At 32.4% G+C, this 15,788-nt stretch overlaps 1 long non-coding RNA gene across 3 annotated transcripts in view; it reads left to right on the forward strand.

Moving 5' to 3' along the window:
- The first annotated feature begins 784 nt into the window (after positions 1 to 784).
- Positions 785 to 15,788, forward strand: part of LOC144304161 (uncharacterized) — a 97,620-nt gene continuing 82,616 nt past the window's right edge. For 2 of the 3 annotated variants that reach the window (XR_013371117.1, XR_013371118.1), the window contains exons 1-3: positions 785 to 1,113; positions 11,741 to 11,894; positions 15,572 to 15,675. This is a non-coding gene — a long non-coding RNA (uncharacterized LOC144304161). Of the gene's footprint in view, positions 1,114 to 11,740; positions 11,895 to 14,583; positions 14,709 to 15,196; positions 15,376 to 15,571; positions 15,676 to 15,788 lie in introns of those variants that run through there. The other variant, XR_013371119.1, reaches the window with a different exon arrangement.

Below are 15,788 nucleotides of genomic sequence, written 5' to 3' on the forward strand. Positions count from 1 at the left end.
TCAGCCACAGCATGTTTACTCATTTACTTAATCCCCTTACCAGTCTGAGAGACAGGTAAACCACCTCCTTGGACCTGACACCATGGTCTTCTTTCTTCTCCTTCTGGCATCCCATTTGTGTACGTTACAATCTTTGTAGTTGTCCCACTATTCTTGGATATTGTTTCTTTTTTTTTTTTTTCTGCAGGTTTTTGTATGTGTGTATATGTGTGTGTGTGCACACTTTTCATTTTTGCAGTTTTTACTGAGATATGCTCAAGCTCAGAGATCCTTTCCTCAGCCATGTCTAGTATGCTAACAAAGTCCATCAAAGGCTTTCTTTCTGTTACAGTGTTTTTGATCTGTCATTTTTTTTTGGTTCCTTAAAATTTCCTTCTCTCTGCTTACATTGCCCATCTTTTCTTGTTTGCTGTCTACTTTATCCATTAGAGCACTTATCATATTAACCATATATTTTAAATTTCCAGTCTGAGAATTCCAGAACTTATGCTGTATCTGAGATTGGTTCTGATACTTGCTCTGTCACTTCAAACTTTCAGTATGTCTTGTAATTTTTTTCTTGATAGCCAGGCATGATATACAGGGTAAAAGGAGGTGTTCTAAATAGGTCTCTGTAATGTGGTGGTGAGGTTTGGGGAAGGGGAAGTGTTTTAAAGTTTATGATTAAGTCTCAGTCTTTTAGGGATCCTTTGCCTCTGGACTGTGAACTTCACAAGTGCTTCTCATTTCCCTCACCCAAACCTTAGGAGAAACAGGAAGGGAGAGTGGACTGGTCTTGGTTATTTCCTTTCCCCCAGGTCAGCTGGACTCTGATAAAACCTCAGCTTATTAGGCTATGGTTAACTAGTTTCTCCTGAGTTCAGGTCTTTTTAAGAATAGGGTGTAATGATGTATTTTAAAGTGGTTCCTTTCCCCCTCCACCTGCCTCAGTATTTGTTTTGAGGACCTGGTAGGGCTCCTATGTACAATTCACAAAAGCATGCACCTTCACCGTGATGGTTTCCTCTGGAGTTTTTGTCAGACTGAGCCTCTAGCAATTTGTCAATGACACCTCAGCTTTTCACATCTCAGCAATTGTTCCTGTGGAGGTTTTAGCTCAGCGGTTCTGCTCTGGTATGTTGTGATTCTCCGTGCTTACCTGTTGGTCTCTCCAATTTGGGGGACAGTAGTTTGTCCTGTGATCTCTTTTTCTTAATAAGAAGAGTTGTTGATTTTTCACTTTGTTTAGATTTTTGCTTGTTAGGAAGGAGTGGTGACTTCTAAACTTCTTAAAAACTGGGCTGAAAAAAACAGAAGTCTTTATTTGAGCTTTTAAAAATTTCTCTTGATGATGTTTTGTAGTTTCAAGTGGATAAGTCTTGCACACATTTTGTTAAATTTATCTCAAGGTATTTCACATTTCGCAAAGGGCTTTTTTTAAAAAATAATAATAATATATTATTAATAATATATATATAATAATAATATATATATAATAATAATAGTTTATTGATACTAAATGAAAATACAATGGTTTTTATATATTGAACTTGTGTGCTGCATTCTTGCTAGTGTCAAAAATCCAGAAATAGCTGAATTAAAATCACCAAATCAATAAATAGTATTTAGTAAGAGTATATTGTGCATATAAGAACAGTTCATGAACTGGGAGCTTTTAAAAATAAAAACTGATATGAAGCTCAGAGGCAGTTACAGGATCACTTATAAAGTGACAATGAGGAAGTTTTTTACCCTATAAAATGGTTATCACTGTGGTGGTTTCCAAATAGCAGGGGATTGGTTTAAAATGATTATCTCATACCAGTTTTAGAAAGGTGGTGTTTTAGGAAGGTAGTTTCTTTTTGACTGTCAGAAACATTTACAATAAATAACCTAAGTTAAGTTTTGTTTATGTTCATGAAATAAGATGTAGGTTTTGTCTTTTCAGGAAGTTCTCAGGTCCAGTCTCCATTTTGCTTTTAAATTTAACACTAGAAAGTAGCTTTATGTACATTCTTTAAGATTTAAGATTTTCTTCATTGATGATCATGTTATCTGAACAGAGACAAATTTTATTTTCTTCTTTTCCAACTCACAGGCCTTCAATTTCTTTTTTCTTATAGTAGCTAGCACCTGCAAAGCAGTACTGGGAAGAATTGATGAGAGCAAACATTTTTGCTTTATTTCTGATATTAGAGGAAGTAGTCAGTCTTTTATCCTTAATTTTGACATTGGCTGTGAATTTTTGTATATGCTCATTATATTGATGAAGTTGCCTTTTTCCCTTGGTTTCCTGAGAGTTTTTAATCATGAATAGGTGTTCAATTTTAGCAGATGCTTTTTTTTTTCATCCCCTTTAAATGTGGCAATATATTGAATTATATTAACAGATTCTCAAATGTTAACCCAACCTTGTTTTCTTGGAATAAACTCTGCATAGTCCTGATTTATATATTCCTGGACTTGATTTGCTAAACTTTTAAAAGAATTTTTACATCTCTTTTTATGAGTATTGGATTGTAATTTTCTTATAATGTCTTTATCTGGTTTTGTTATCAGGATAATGCTGGCTTCATAAAATGGGTTAGGAAAAGCCCTGCCCCCCTTCTATTTTCTGGAAGCATTTGTGTATGTTTGGTATGTTAAAATTTTTTTTAAAGTGTTAGGTAGAATTGACCCAGGAAGCTATGTATTTTCTGGAATGGTTTGAATATGTTTGGTCTGTTTATTTTTTTCCTAAGTTTTGTTAAGACTTACCCAAGAAGCTATATGGGCCTATTGTTTTCATTGTGGAAAGATTATTCAAATTTTTTTTATAGATCCAGATGTCTCAGGTTATTTATTTACTCTTAAATAGTGCTTTCAAACTGTGTCCATTTTATTTAAGTTGTTGAATTTATTAGGATAAAGTTGACCTTAAAATTCCCTTATTACTCTGTTACTGTTGATGATAAGGTATTTAGTGATGACCCATCTTTTATTTTTGATATTGGTAATTTTTTTCAGTCATTTATTGGCAATCACTACAATAGTTATGATCTAAATTACAAGATATTATCTCATATAAGCATAAATATTTGATTAGTACTTTTTAAAATTAAGGTATTGTGAGGTTTAATCCGATTGGTAGTGAAATGAAATAGAGAGGCCAGGCAAAACTTGGTCAAAACAGGCTTTTAATGGGATGCACTCTCAGGGGGAGCCCTTATATAGGGTCTGGGTAAAGTATGGTTCAGGTTTCCTGCATATATCCGGTCTCCCCCTGATGATGTGTCTTCGGGTGGTCTGCGGGTGATGGGAAAGTTCTGAGGTGAAAGCAACAAAGTGGAGGATCCACCACCATTTTGTTGATGCCTCCGGATCCCCCTTGATCCCACCGGCCCAACAGGTGTAGTTGACACGTTATATTAGTTTCAGGTGTACAACATAGTGATTAGACGATTATGTATTATGAAATGCTCACCATCTAAGTGTAGTCACCATCTGTCCCCACACAAAACTATTACAATATTATTGACTCTATTCCCTACGCTGTACTTTTCATTCTTGTGACTTATTTATTTTATAGCTGTAAGTTTGTTCCTCTTAACACCTTTCACCTATTTTGCCTATCACCCACTCCCATCCCTTCTGGCAACCACTAGTTTGTTCTTTGTATTTATGAGCTATTTCTCTTTTATTGTTGTTATTTGTTCATTTGTTTTTTTTTATATTCCACATATAAGTGAAATCATATAATATTTGTCTTTGACTTATTTCACTTAGCATAATACCTCTGGGTTCATCTATGTTGTCACAAATAGCAAGATCTTCTTTTTTATGGCTAATATTTTATTGTATATATACCACATCTTTGCCCATTTATCTGTTAGTGGACATTTGGGTTGCTTCTATATCTTAGCTAGTAGAAGTAATGCTGCAAAAAATTAGGGGTACATATATTTTTTAAATATTTTCATCTTTTAAATTATGTTGGGACTAATTTATGGTCCAACATTGGATCAATTGGGTTTCTATTCCGTGTGTACTTGAATACATGGTGTAATCTGAGGTGGTGACATTACAATGTTCTTTAAATGTGAAGTAGTTTAAGGTATTGGCAGTGTTGCTCAGGTCTATATTATTATAGATGGTTTTGTCTGGTTGGTTTATTAATTGTAGAGAAAGGTGAATTAAAGTCTGCGACTAAGATTGTAGATTTGCTGTTTTTTCCGTTTTTGCTCTATATATTTTGATGTTCTTTTATTGAGTCAAGTATATTATATTCATTTTATCTTCTTGATACATTGATTTTTATAGTGATCAAATATCCATCTCTATTTCTAAAAATCCTCTTTTTTCAAGTTTCTTATTATTTCAATATTCAGTTGTTCTTATTGTTAGCAAATAAAGAGACAGCTTTTACTTTCAGCATTTGTGTCTTATTTTTTAAATATTAGCTCAATCAAGGTTTTCTTTTTAATGTAAATGTTGACATAATTGCATTTTGACCAGCTTTTTTACTATTTGTGTTAAATTTTTGGATTGAGTTTTTCTTCTCTCATCTTTCTTGCTTTTTAAAATTTTAATCAAATTTTCAAATGCTATTTTCATATTTGTGCTTGCTTTCTATTTATAACTGCTTATTTTTAGTGGTTGCTGCAGAGGTTGAAAGAAGTACTTTAAACCTGTTCAATCTACTTATTTTATCTTTATCCAGTTACTCTAATTACAATAGATGAAGAGAGGTCAATTCACTTACTATTCTTAAACCTGAGTTTTTCGTTTGATGTAAATTTGATAAGGAGACTGTTTATAAAGGTATAGATATTTTATTACTTTTACAGCAGTTAGCTAGATATGTAATACCCACATTTTATTTGTTTTTTTAAAGATTTATTTCTTTATTCATGAGAGACACAGAAAGAGAGGCAGAGACACAGGCAGAGGGAGAAGCAGGCTTCCTGCATGGAGCCACATGTGGGAATCAATCCTGGAATCTTGAGCTAACAGCACATAATCAACCATTGAGCCACCCAGGTGTCCCTATTTCTGTTGTTTTTGAAGGAAATTAGGCAGTATTGCTTGAAATCTTTCCCTTGCTTAAATATTTTTTATTTAAACTTTTTAAGATGTATATAGTTTAAAAATTTTAAAAGGCTCTAATATATTTATTTTTAAGAATTTTTTACTTAAATTTCAGGCAATAAGCATATAATGTATATTAGTTTTCAGGTGTACAATTAAGATATTATACCTTTTATAAAGGTCCTGTTCTTTAATTGTATTTTTTAGAAATTCAATATATTTTTAAAGTAAGACTTGTAAGATATGATCATATATGGTTTTTAAAAGAATTTTAAGTTTTTGTTTATTTCATGTAAGTATGGTATGCCTCATTGTTTCAAAGGCCAGTAGATCAAATAGGTAAATGATTTATTGCCACTAATATCCATTAAAAGTGATACAATGAGGAGCCCTCAAAAATTTGAGATTAATTAGTTGCATACTTTGCTTTGTTTATGAATTATAATCACAGAAATAGATAAAAGATATATATAAGCAATTACTACCCTGTACAGTATTTTATTTATGAAAACATTAAAAAAAATATGCCTATATATTTGTAATTAAGTTACTGATTGAATGCTGTGGAAATAGTAATATATTATCTGAAGGTTTTCTAAATAAAAAGTATTTGAAAGAATTATATAGAAACAATCCACCTCATCTTTGTTCAGCAAATAATTTGATATATTTTATCATTAGATATCATTATGTTTTAGAGCTGAAAGGACATTAATAATTAAAAAAAACCTTTGAAATTAAGTTTGCTGTTCATTGCTTTCAATTTGTGATTTGATCTGACAATTCAAGTTAGTAACTTAGGCATTTTACACTGGATATACATGCCTTTTTTAAGGAATTCGGTACTGTTTTTGCCATTTTACTTCTTTTATATTCACATCCTTTGTATTACAAGCATTTAGCAAAATTACAATAATAAAGGAAGGAAACAGTTTTTTAATGCTGCCCCCCTTTCAAATGCTGTGGAAATTATTGTTCATCACCAGATATTTCTAGCTCCCTTCCTTCTGCTTGCATACCAAGAAAGCACTTACCTGCCCTCTTTGATATTAGGTATGACTTAATATCTTGTAGGTTAGTGATGTGTATCATTTCCGTGTGAAAACCTTGAGAACCTGTGCATGTGTTGCCATGTTACTTGTTCCCTGTTGTAGAAGTTTTTAGGTCAAGAATAAATCTTTATCATTCTGGGTCCTTGAGAGACTATGATGAGCATAGGTATTGCTGACCCCCACCTTGGACATGAAATAGACGTTTATGTGATAATCCATGAGATTGTTTGTTACTCTGGTGTATTCCAGTTTATTCTGACAGATACAAAAATTATTACCAAAAGGAGATGTCATAAAGTCTAAAATATGTGACATTGGCTTAGATTTCTGGTAAGAGGCAACAGATGCTTCCTCTGGATGCTGGAATGATGGCAATCTATGTTATATGGTAACATAATATTTAATAAAATTGTGAAGATGTATCTAATGAACTTTTATCTCTAGGGTAGGAAGTTAAAAAACAGTCTTGTTAGTATGCATTGGGTGATGGCTGCATTTGATGAGAAATTATATGAAATGGACAAGTCAGAAAAGAATTCCCTTGAAAATAGAAATGAATGGAAGTAGAGTGTTTGAACTCAAGGTGTTGTAGAATTGAATAAGCAACTATTTCTGAACTCCCAATTAGTAAAACATAAAACTGAGAAGGATTTTGAGTCACAGAGGCTGACTAAAACTGGTTTAGTGAGAACAGTCAAATTAAGGTGTATGGTTTAACTTGTTTAGAACCTCTGGATAAAATGTCTTGGAATAAACTTCCAACTGAGGATGCAATACTCTTTAATTGTTACAAATGGACAAAATGACTCAAAGCTTGATAGATTACAGATGCCAATAATTAAGTTGCAAGACTACAGTAACACAAAGAAATATACCAATGTTATAAAATAGGACTAAAAAGAGTGTGATTATGGCTACTGGCACAGGAGGCTTGATGAAATTGATTAGATAAAAAAACTTACCAAGTTTTTTTTTTTTTTCCTATGAGTTTTACTGAAAGTGGAAAGCCATGGCTTGCTGTTGTCAGAGAAGCCTTGTGGATTTAGATAACCTAATGGACAAATCTGATTTATTAACAATTGATACAATTCAACACTATTCACCTTGAATTTGCAAAAAGATTCATAATAAAATTCTTTACTATTAAGGATTTTTTACAGACATTATTTCTACCTGTGTTGCATTGGTAGGTATTTTATAACAGAACTGAAGTAATGACAAATTATTTATAAAAAATGCACAGTATGAAGAAAGAACTTATCAAGTGAATCAGAGGCTAATTTTTAAAAAGATTTTATTTATTTATTTATTTATTTATTTATTTATTTATTTATTTAAGAGAGAGAATGTGAGCAGGGAGAGGGGAAAGAGGAGAGGCAGGGAATGAGAGCAGAAGGAGGGGATGGGGGAACAGACAAGGGTAGATGGAGAAGCAGACCCCCTTGCTGAGCTGGGAACCTGATGTGAGACTCCATCCCAGGACCCTGAGATAATGACCTGAACCAAAGGCAGATGCTCAACCAACTGAGCCACCTAGGTGTCCCAAAGGCTGTGTTTTAAAAGCATGTAAAATCTGTATACTGTATATTTTTCTGTAACATCAATAATAATTATACTGCAACACTTTCAAAACATCCAATGATAGCTAATAAAACTCTACCAATAATGACTAATATAATTTTCAACTAACATAAAGATTATATGCAATATGAAGACTTGATTTTTAGATTTACATATTTCCTTATTCTGTTTCAATATTAAGAGAAGAAACCCTTAAAACTATCAAGATAGTTTTATTCTTATTTCAGGATTCACAGAGCTACTAGTCTAGAATTCTGGTTGCTGATCTAGTTGTAGAAATCATGTTCTCTATGACAGTTGTGGAAATTAAGTATAACTTTTAATTATTCTCAAGTGAGGTTATTCAACCAAGGGCCAACGTTTTATGCACTGACAAATAAAATGTGTCCTAACAAAATGTGCTTCTGTGGTCCTTCTTAAAACATAATCAGGAATCTAAAAGTAGTCTTACTCTGATAAAATCCATATAAATACTTTTAGGAACCATAAATAAAAGAGTGGATATGTTTAGTCTTATTTATTTGGTTGATTTCCTCCCTTCCCTCCCTATCTTCTGCTACTCCTTGATCTTCCTCCTCCTCCTTTATTGCAAAAAAAATAATAATTAGGCAGCATTTGCAAATTGAATAACAGTACTTATCACATTATTACTGCAAATAAGTCTATTACCTTTTTTTTAAAAAATTATGATCAGAGGTGTTAGGACAAAAAAGTTCATAATAATTTTGTAATAACATTTCCTTTATGAAAAATAAAAGGCTTTCCTGTGAAATAATGCTGGGGTCTAGTCATGCAAATCAAAGGACATTTAGACAACAATTGAACTCTCTATCTTCAACATGCTGCAATGAACTCATGAATATGTGTCTAGTGGTAAGCACTATGACTTATAGGTTACTAAGTAGACCTCATTCTTAAAATAATATTTTAAAAATATGTTTGTATGTGTGAAACAGCCTTCAAGTAACAATTAATGAACTCCTAGTCCAACAAAGTTTGTAAGGCAAGATATTGTCATGTAGGTGCAGAGAAGGGGGAAAATATAGTAAGACTCGGTAAAGGTAGGTTGTGTCTCACTATTCTAACACAGTTGTAACAATAAGGCAATCTTACTTCTCAGATGAAACATCAACAGGGTCAGCTAAAGAAAGAGTGGATGCTGAGCAATGACAAATCATCCAAGGATGTTCAAACTGACCAATAATTATATAAAAAAATAGTGGATTATTCATAATTGACAAAAACTGGAGCTAACCAGAATGCTCATTAACTGATGAATATAAACAAAATGTGGTACATTTATAAATATTTATACAATAGAATATTATTCAGCCATCACAATTAATGAAATACTGATTTGTTACAACATGGGTAGATTTTAAAAACTTTATGCTAAGTGAAGGAAGTCAGACAAAAGGCCATACATTGTATGATTTCATTTATATACATAGTCCACAACAGGTGAATCCTTATAAACAAAATAGATTGTTTGCCAGAATCTAGGTAGAGGGGAAATAGAAGTGAGTGTTAACAAGTATAGGGTTTCTTTTGGGGTTAATGAAAATGTCCTAAAATTAGATAATGGTGATGGTTGTACATATTTGCAAGTATATTAAAAACCACTAAATGTACACTTTAAAGGTAAATTTTGTAGAATGTAAAGTATATCTCAACGAAAAGAGAAAGGAGTGGAATGAATGTGAGCCCTCATTGAACAGGTAACCCTTGAACCAACAATCTGGAGGTGACTATCTTTTTTTTTTTTTTTTTTTGAGGTGACTATCTTTTAATCATCATAAGTACTATAGGCATCAGTTTTGATGATTTGTGAGTTTGTTTTATTGCTTTACTTTTCTCCCTTAAACAGTCATATTGATGTATTTATGGTTAAGATTGGACCACTGAAATAAAACTATTAACAGTGGTAGATTTTGTGATAGTCAGAAATGACTTGAAAATTTATGTCATCTTTCAGACACAACCGTGTTTAACTACACACTAGCTGTAGGTACTGAGGAGAGATTTACGATTTGGGCAATAATGGTTTACATCTTGAAGGATACAAAAATGAATTGAGTAGCTGAGTATACATCTAGGAATCATGGAATTACACAGAAGTTTTAAGTCAGAGCCCCTGCATTATAGGTTCCCATATCATCATCATTAACAATAACAGCAACAGCAGCAACAACAATAACTGCTGCAAGTACACAATCTAACCTCTAACAGAATTAGTGTGGGATGTGCAAAGGCTGGGTCCTATTCTTGAGTCTGATATGAGCACTAGGGCTAGTCAAGAAATAAGGATTAGAGAAATGGAGAAAACAATTGTTAATGACCACAGTGTCTATATAGAAAAGGGGGAAATTTGGCAAGGAAGAAGGCCAAGAGACTGTTAAGATTATCTTAAAGCTTACATTTAAGTGCCCCCATCCAATGCACAAGTTGAACTGGGTTCCTACTAAATTGTTAATTATATTGACAAAACACCATAAATTCTGACTTAAAAAAATCTATGACTGATACTTAAAATAACCCTTGCTCTCTCAGCTTTCAGGAACCATCTGAAAAACTGTCTTAAACTCCAAGAAGGGAATATTCTTCAGTGCTTACTTTGTATGTGACCTAGTAGGATAATTGAAAAGGAAGGACCTCCCATTGAATAGAAGCAGAAGTCACAGAGAACAGTGGATTGGGGAAACCTTCTGTTTGACCAGATTGAAGTCTAGTCCAGAAACATTTCTTGGTTTAAGGGAGGGGATGTACAAAATCTCTAGATCTTCTTCTGATATTCTGAATGACCATATTTATTTGATGACCAGAGGGCAGAACATGAGTAGTTATTTTACTTTTCACTAAATATTTCCTCCTCTAAAACTTTTGGGCATATAAAATTATACTTCCTGTCCACTTTAGATAAGCAGAGTCATCCAATTTTATTTGATTAATAAAATGAGAATAGAAGTGATATATGTAACTTCCAGATGAAAATGATATAAACCAGTATGTGATTTTTATCAATATGCCAGTGTGTGATTTTTAAATATAGAACTTCAGTGTCTCTACACTCTCCATAATTTTAGTAAGTGCCTATTGTGACTTCTGGATTAATTTTCTAAAATATGTAGGTAATATTTCCAACAGAATCAATTGTCCATTTACTGACAAGAGCTTTCTGTTTTGCTTTTTCATAGAAACTATTTGCTATGGTCTAAAGAGGTCTCCTTGAAATGAACATGTTAACATTCTAACTCCCAACAAGCTTGTATAAGGAGCTGGGCCTTTGGGAGGTGATTAGGTCATGAGGATAGAGCACTCATGAATAGGATAGAGCATCCTTATATGTAAGAGATCTCAGAGAGCTCCCTTGGCCCTTCTGCCATGTAAAGATATAATGAAAAGCCTACAACACAGAAGAGGGACCTCACTTGACCATGCTAACATGCAAACTTCAGACTTCCAGCCTCCAGAACTATGAGAAATAAATTTCTGTACCAAAATCTGTGTCAGGTTTCTTCAGAGACATGCAACTAGTAGGATATATATGTGGATATATATAAAAGGAGATTTAGTATAGGAATTGACTCATGTGGTTATAAAGGCTCAGAAGTCCCATGATCTGCTGTGTACAATGGAGACCAGAAAAGCCACTATTATTCAGTCCATCTGAAGGACTTACCTAATAAAAGTAAAAACTGTAAGATTTATTAAAATAATAAAATTATTTTATTACCTGAGTTACTTAGAAAAGATCAACCCAGACAAAAAATACTGAATGAAGAGGTAGAAAAATTATACTATGCAAAAGAAATAAGGCAATATTATTTCAAACAAAAGAATTTAAGGTAAAAGCTTTAGTAGGAATTAAGAAACATGCAACATAAATGATGAAAAAGAAAATCCACAATGAAAATATAATAATTGAGAATTTGCAAATCTCCAAGTACCTAAGAGGTAAACTCAAAATGTGCAAAGCAACAATTGATAGATCAAAAATTTGACATGAAAAGGTCAACAGTCACAGTGGGAGATTTCAACAAACTTCTTTTGGAATTTGATAGGTTGGAGGGAAAAGTGAGATTCAAAGAATACAGAAGACATAAGCAACAAAAACCTGCACTAAATACAGAATATACATTGATTTCAAGCCTACATGGAATATTTACTAAAGAAAAAATGACTACTTACGAGATTGTAAGGAACTCTCACTTCCAAGTAAGCAATAGGTTAATGAAAAAAATCCAGTGCATCTAACAAGAATGAAAATACCATGAATCAAATTTGTGGTTTGAAACTAAATAAAATACTTGTAGATTTATAGCCTCGTGTACATTTCTTAAAACCCAAGAAAGACAGAAAATAAATAAGTTCAGATTTCAAGCCAGGAAGCAAAGCAGGAGAAAATAGAATAATCTCTAAGAAAGTTGGAGGGAATAAATTATAAACAAAGTGGCAGAAATTAATTAAATAGAAACCAAGGAAATGAACTAGCTTTATGTGTCAAATAGCTCTTTAAAAATCCCCAAACCTCAGTGTTGAGTGAGAAAAAACTTAGCACAATATGCATGGTACACTATTTATGTTATTTAAACATCAAATATATATACCATTTATTGTTACATATGTAATATAGTCAGAAAAAAAAGAATACCAGTACAACATAATGAAGGTAGTGGTCACCAATGAGAGAGAAAGAAAGGAATGAGAATGTGAAGTGAATTAAATAGGCTTTAACTTTATCTATATTGCTATATTCCTTGAAACAAAAATGGAATGATATTAACAATAATTAACTTGGGGCAGTGAGTTTGTCATATTTTCTATATACATTTTACATAAATTTTTATGAACACATTTATATTTTAAAATTCAGAATATATGTAAAATATATATTAAAATTGCACGTATATATAAAACAGTGCAAAATAAGAAAAGAATGCAATTTAAGATCACTCTAGAGATGTAACAGAACAACTGGGAAGACGTAAATAATATATTTTGAATGCCAATAATAATGAGAATGAGAATAAGAAGATATAGAATGTTGTGGGGCACCTAGATGGCTCAGTTGGTTTAGCATCTGCTTTCAGCTTAGGTTCTGATCCCAGAGTCCCCACATGGGACTCTCTGCTCAGCAGGGACTCTTTCTCCCTCTCCCTTTGACACTCCCCACCCAACCTCCCCCCAGCATACTCCTCTCTCTCTCTCTCTCTCTCAAATGAATAAAGTCTTGAAAAAAAAAAAGGAAGATATAGGATGTTGTTACTGACTTTATCTTATACCCTATATCCAACCACCTCATATTTCCAAATTTCATTGATTCTGTTGTATTCTTTTCCATTGATTTTATTACCATCTAACAACTATATATTTTACTCCCCCCACCCCCCACCCCCAATTATCCATCTCTTCCACTTAGAATGTCCTCCTTGAGGAAAGCTATTTTTGACTGTTTGGTAACTATTATAATCTTCAGCACTAGAACATTTCACAAACATGGCAGGTATTAGTAAATATCTGGAGATTGAATGCATGAATTTTCAAGATCAAATTCTGAATGCTAATGACAGAGTTGAGAAGGGAGAGGAGAGGAATAGGGAAGATGAAGTGATAACTTGAAATTTCAAGCCTGGGTAACCAGAGAGTAGACCACCATCACTGAAATAGGGAGCTGACTCTTCTTTACAATGCTTTTACTTCTAATGATATAACTAATATTTGCTCATTGTAGAAAATTCAGTAGAGCGTAAGAAAGGAGAAAATAATCATCACTCAGAGATGCTCATTATTGAGGACCCCTACTCTACTGCCATCTTGCCCCCTCCTCAAAGTGCTCATTATTGATCTTTGATCTATTGCAGTAAGATTGAGATTATATGTATTCATTTTATGGATTTGTTTTTGGCTTTGTGTATTGGCAATCTACCCTAAACATTTTTTCATACAATTATTTTTGAGATTCTATATATAATGATAGCATATTTTCCATTTTGTAAAATTAAAATTTACACACTTTTTTAGTAGATGTGTATTGTGTCTATTTATCCACTATCCCAACTAATGCTATACTGAATGTCTTTGTTTCTATAATTAATTTTTTATTCCTAGAAATAAAATTACTAGTGAGAAGATAAAGGTATTTCTAAGGCTCTTGAAGTAGGTTGTAAAACTATTTTCCAGAAAAGTTTTATCATTTCATTCTGACAGAATACCTTTTTCTCTCATAGTCTCTAATATTGACTACTATTCTTTTTAACTCTTTGTTAACTTGAGAGTTATATGAATGATATCTCAATTATATTTGCATTTTATAAAGAAATTAACATTTTTTCTTATAGTTTTCTGATGAATACATATAGTTTAAAGTGCTCTTTACTATTCTTCTTTTTGCATTTGTATGCTACCTTGCATATAGTAAGTTTTTACCCTTTTGTATTTCCCCAGTTTTATGTTACTCTTGATTTTTAATATGGTGTGTCTATTATAGAATACTTTCATTTTTATGTAATTAAACAAAGATATGTCTTTCTTTTTTGTCTTCTCTACTGTTCCACTTGGAATTCTTTCCCAAGGAGAGTTAAATATTAGCCTATATTTCTTCTGTGTGGATAGTTTGATTTTCTTATTTGTTAAAATCATCTAAAATTTAATTTTGTCTATTACATGAAGTGATATCTCAGTAAATTTTCCCACATTGCTTATATTTGATTGCAATACCATTGCTTAGAATTCCTCACTATTTGTATTGCCACATTTCCCAAATGCACAGAGTACTTCTCAATTATCGTTTCATTTCATTTATTTGTCTATTGCTTTGTCAGTATCATATTAATTATTATGACTTCATGTTTCTACACTTGGTGAGCTTATTAAAATTTTTTTAATAAAGATTTTATTTATTTTAGGGAGACAGGGAGAGGGAGAAGCAGACTCCCCACTGAGCAGGGAGCCCAATGCAGGGTTCAATCCCAGGACCCTGGGATCACAACCTGAGCTGAAGGCAGACACTTAACTCACTGAGCCACCCAGGTATCCTGAGCTTATTAAATCTTCATCACACTTCCTTTTCAATACTTTTTAAATTTAGTCTTTAACATAATTTTGTCATTTTCTTAAAAAAATACAAAAATTCTATTGGCATTTTGACCAAGAATGCATTAATTGCATAGATTGGTTTGAGTAGAATTAACAATTTTGAAGTCTTAGTCTTCCTGTTTAGGAGAATATTATCTTTCTTCTATACTTCTCTGTCTTCAAATAAGTTCTCCACATTTCCTGATAACATTATTCTAATGTGTTTTATGATTTTTTCCCTATAATACCATAGTGCATTTTTACTAATGCAACATCATAATATAGTTTCTTATTTTTATAAGTTGCTATTCTAAAAATAAAAATAATTTTAATAATGTTAATACATATCAATTATTAGAATCACTATTGAAAAATATATTATTTAGAATAGAATTTGTTTAGAATAGAATTTTAAAAACATTTTATTTATTTGTTTATTTTAGACAGAGAAAATGTGAGCTGGGGGAGAAGCAGAGAGGGAAGGAAAGAGAGGAGGAAAGAATCTCAAGCGGATTCTTAGCTGCTGAGTGCAGAGCCCTAGGTGGGGCTCCATCTTATGACCCTGAAATCATGATCTGAGGTGAAACCAAGAGTTGGATGCTTAATTGACTGAGCCACCCAGGTACCTCTAGAATAGTATTTTAAACTTTTATCAGTCTTTTTATATAAAATTAACTCATCTTAAAAATATTCTGGAGCCCAAAAGCTATTGACATTGAGCCCCGAAGCTGGATTTAACATGGTGGCCCTCACAGCTCCTTGATGCTTTACTCTTCTCAGTAGCTTCTGTTTGGCCCTTTGTCTTTTTCTATTTCCAGTTTCCTGCTCAGACAAAAGGCCTCAACATATCATTTTCTAGGTAAGGAAATGGCAAGACAAATGACTTTACCCTAGCTACAAGGATATTCTGGGTAAGAAACAGGTAAGAATTCTGTTTTTTTTTTTTTTTTTTCACTTTAGCTCACTGATTAAGCAGTGAATTGAGACACCAATTGTTTCCTTTACTTTTTTAAATTTTTAAATTTTTCAAATTTT

The sequence above is a fragment of the Canis aureus genome, chromosome 33 (assembly GCF_053574225.1).
Source record: "Canis aureus isolate CA01 chromosome 33, VMU_Caureus_v.1.0, whole genome shotgun sequence".
Taxonomy (NCBI): Eukaryota; Metazoa; Chordata; class Mammalia; order Carnivora; family Canidae; genus Canis; species Canis aureus.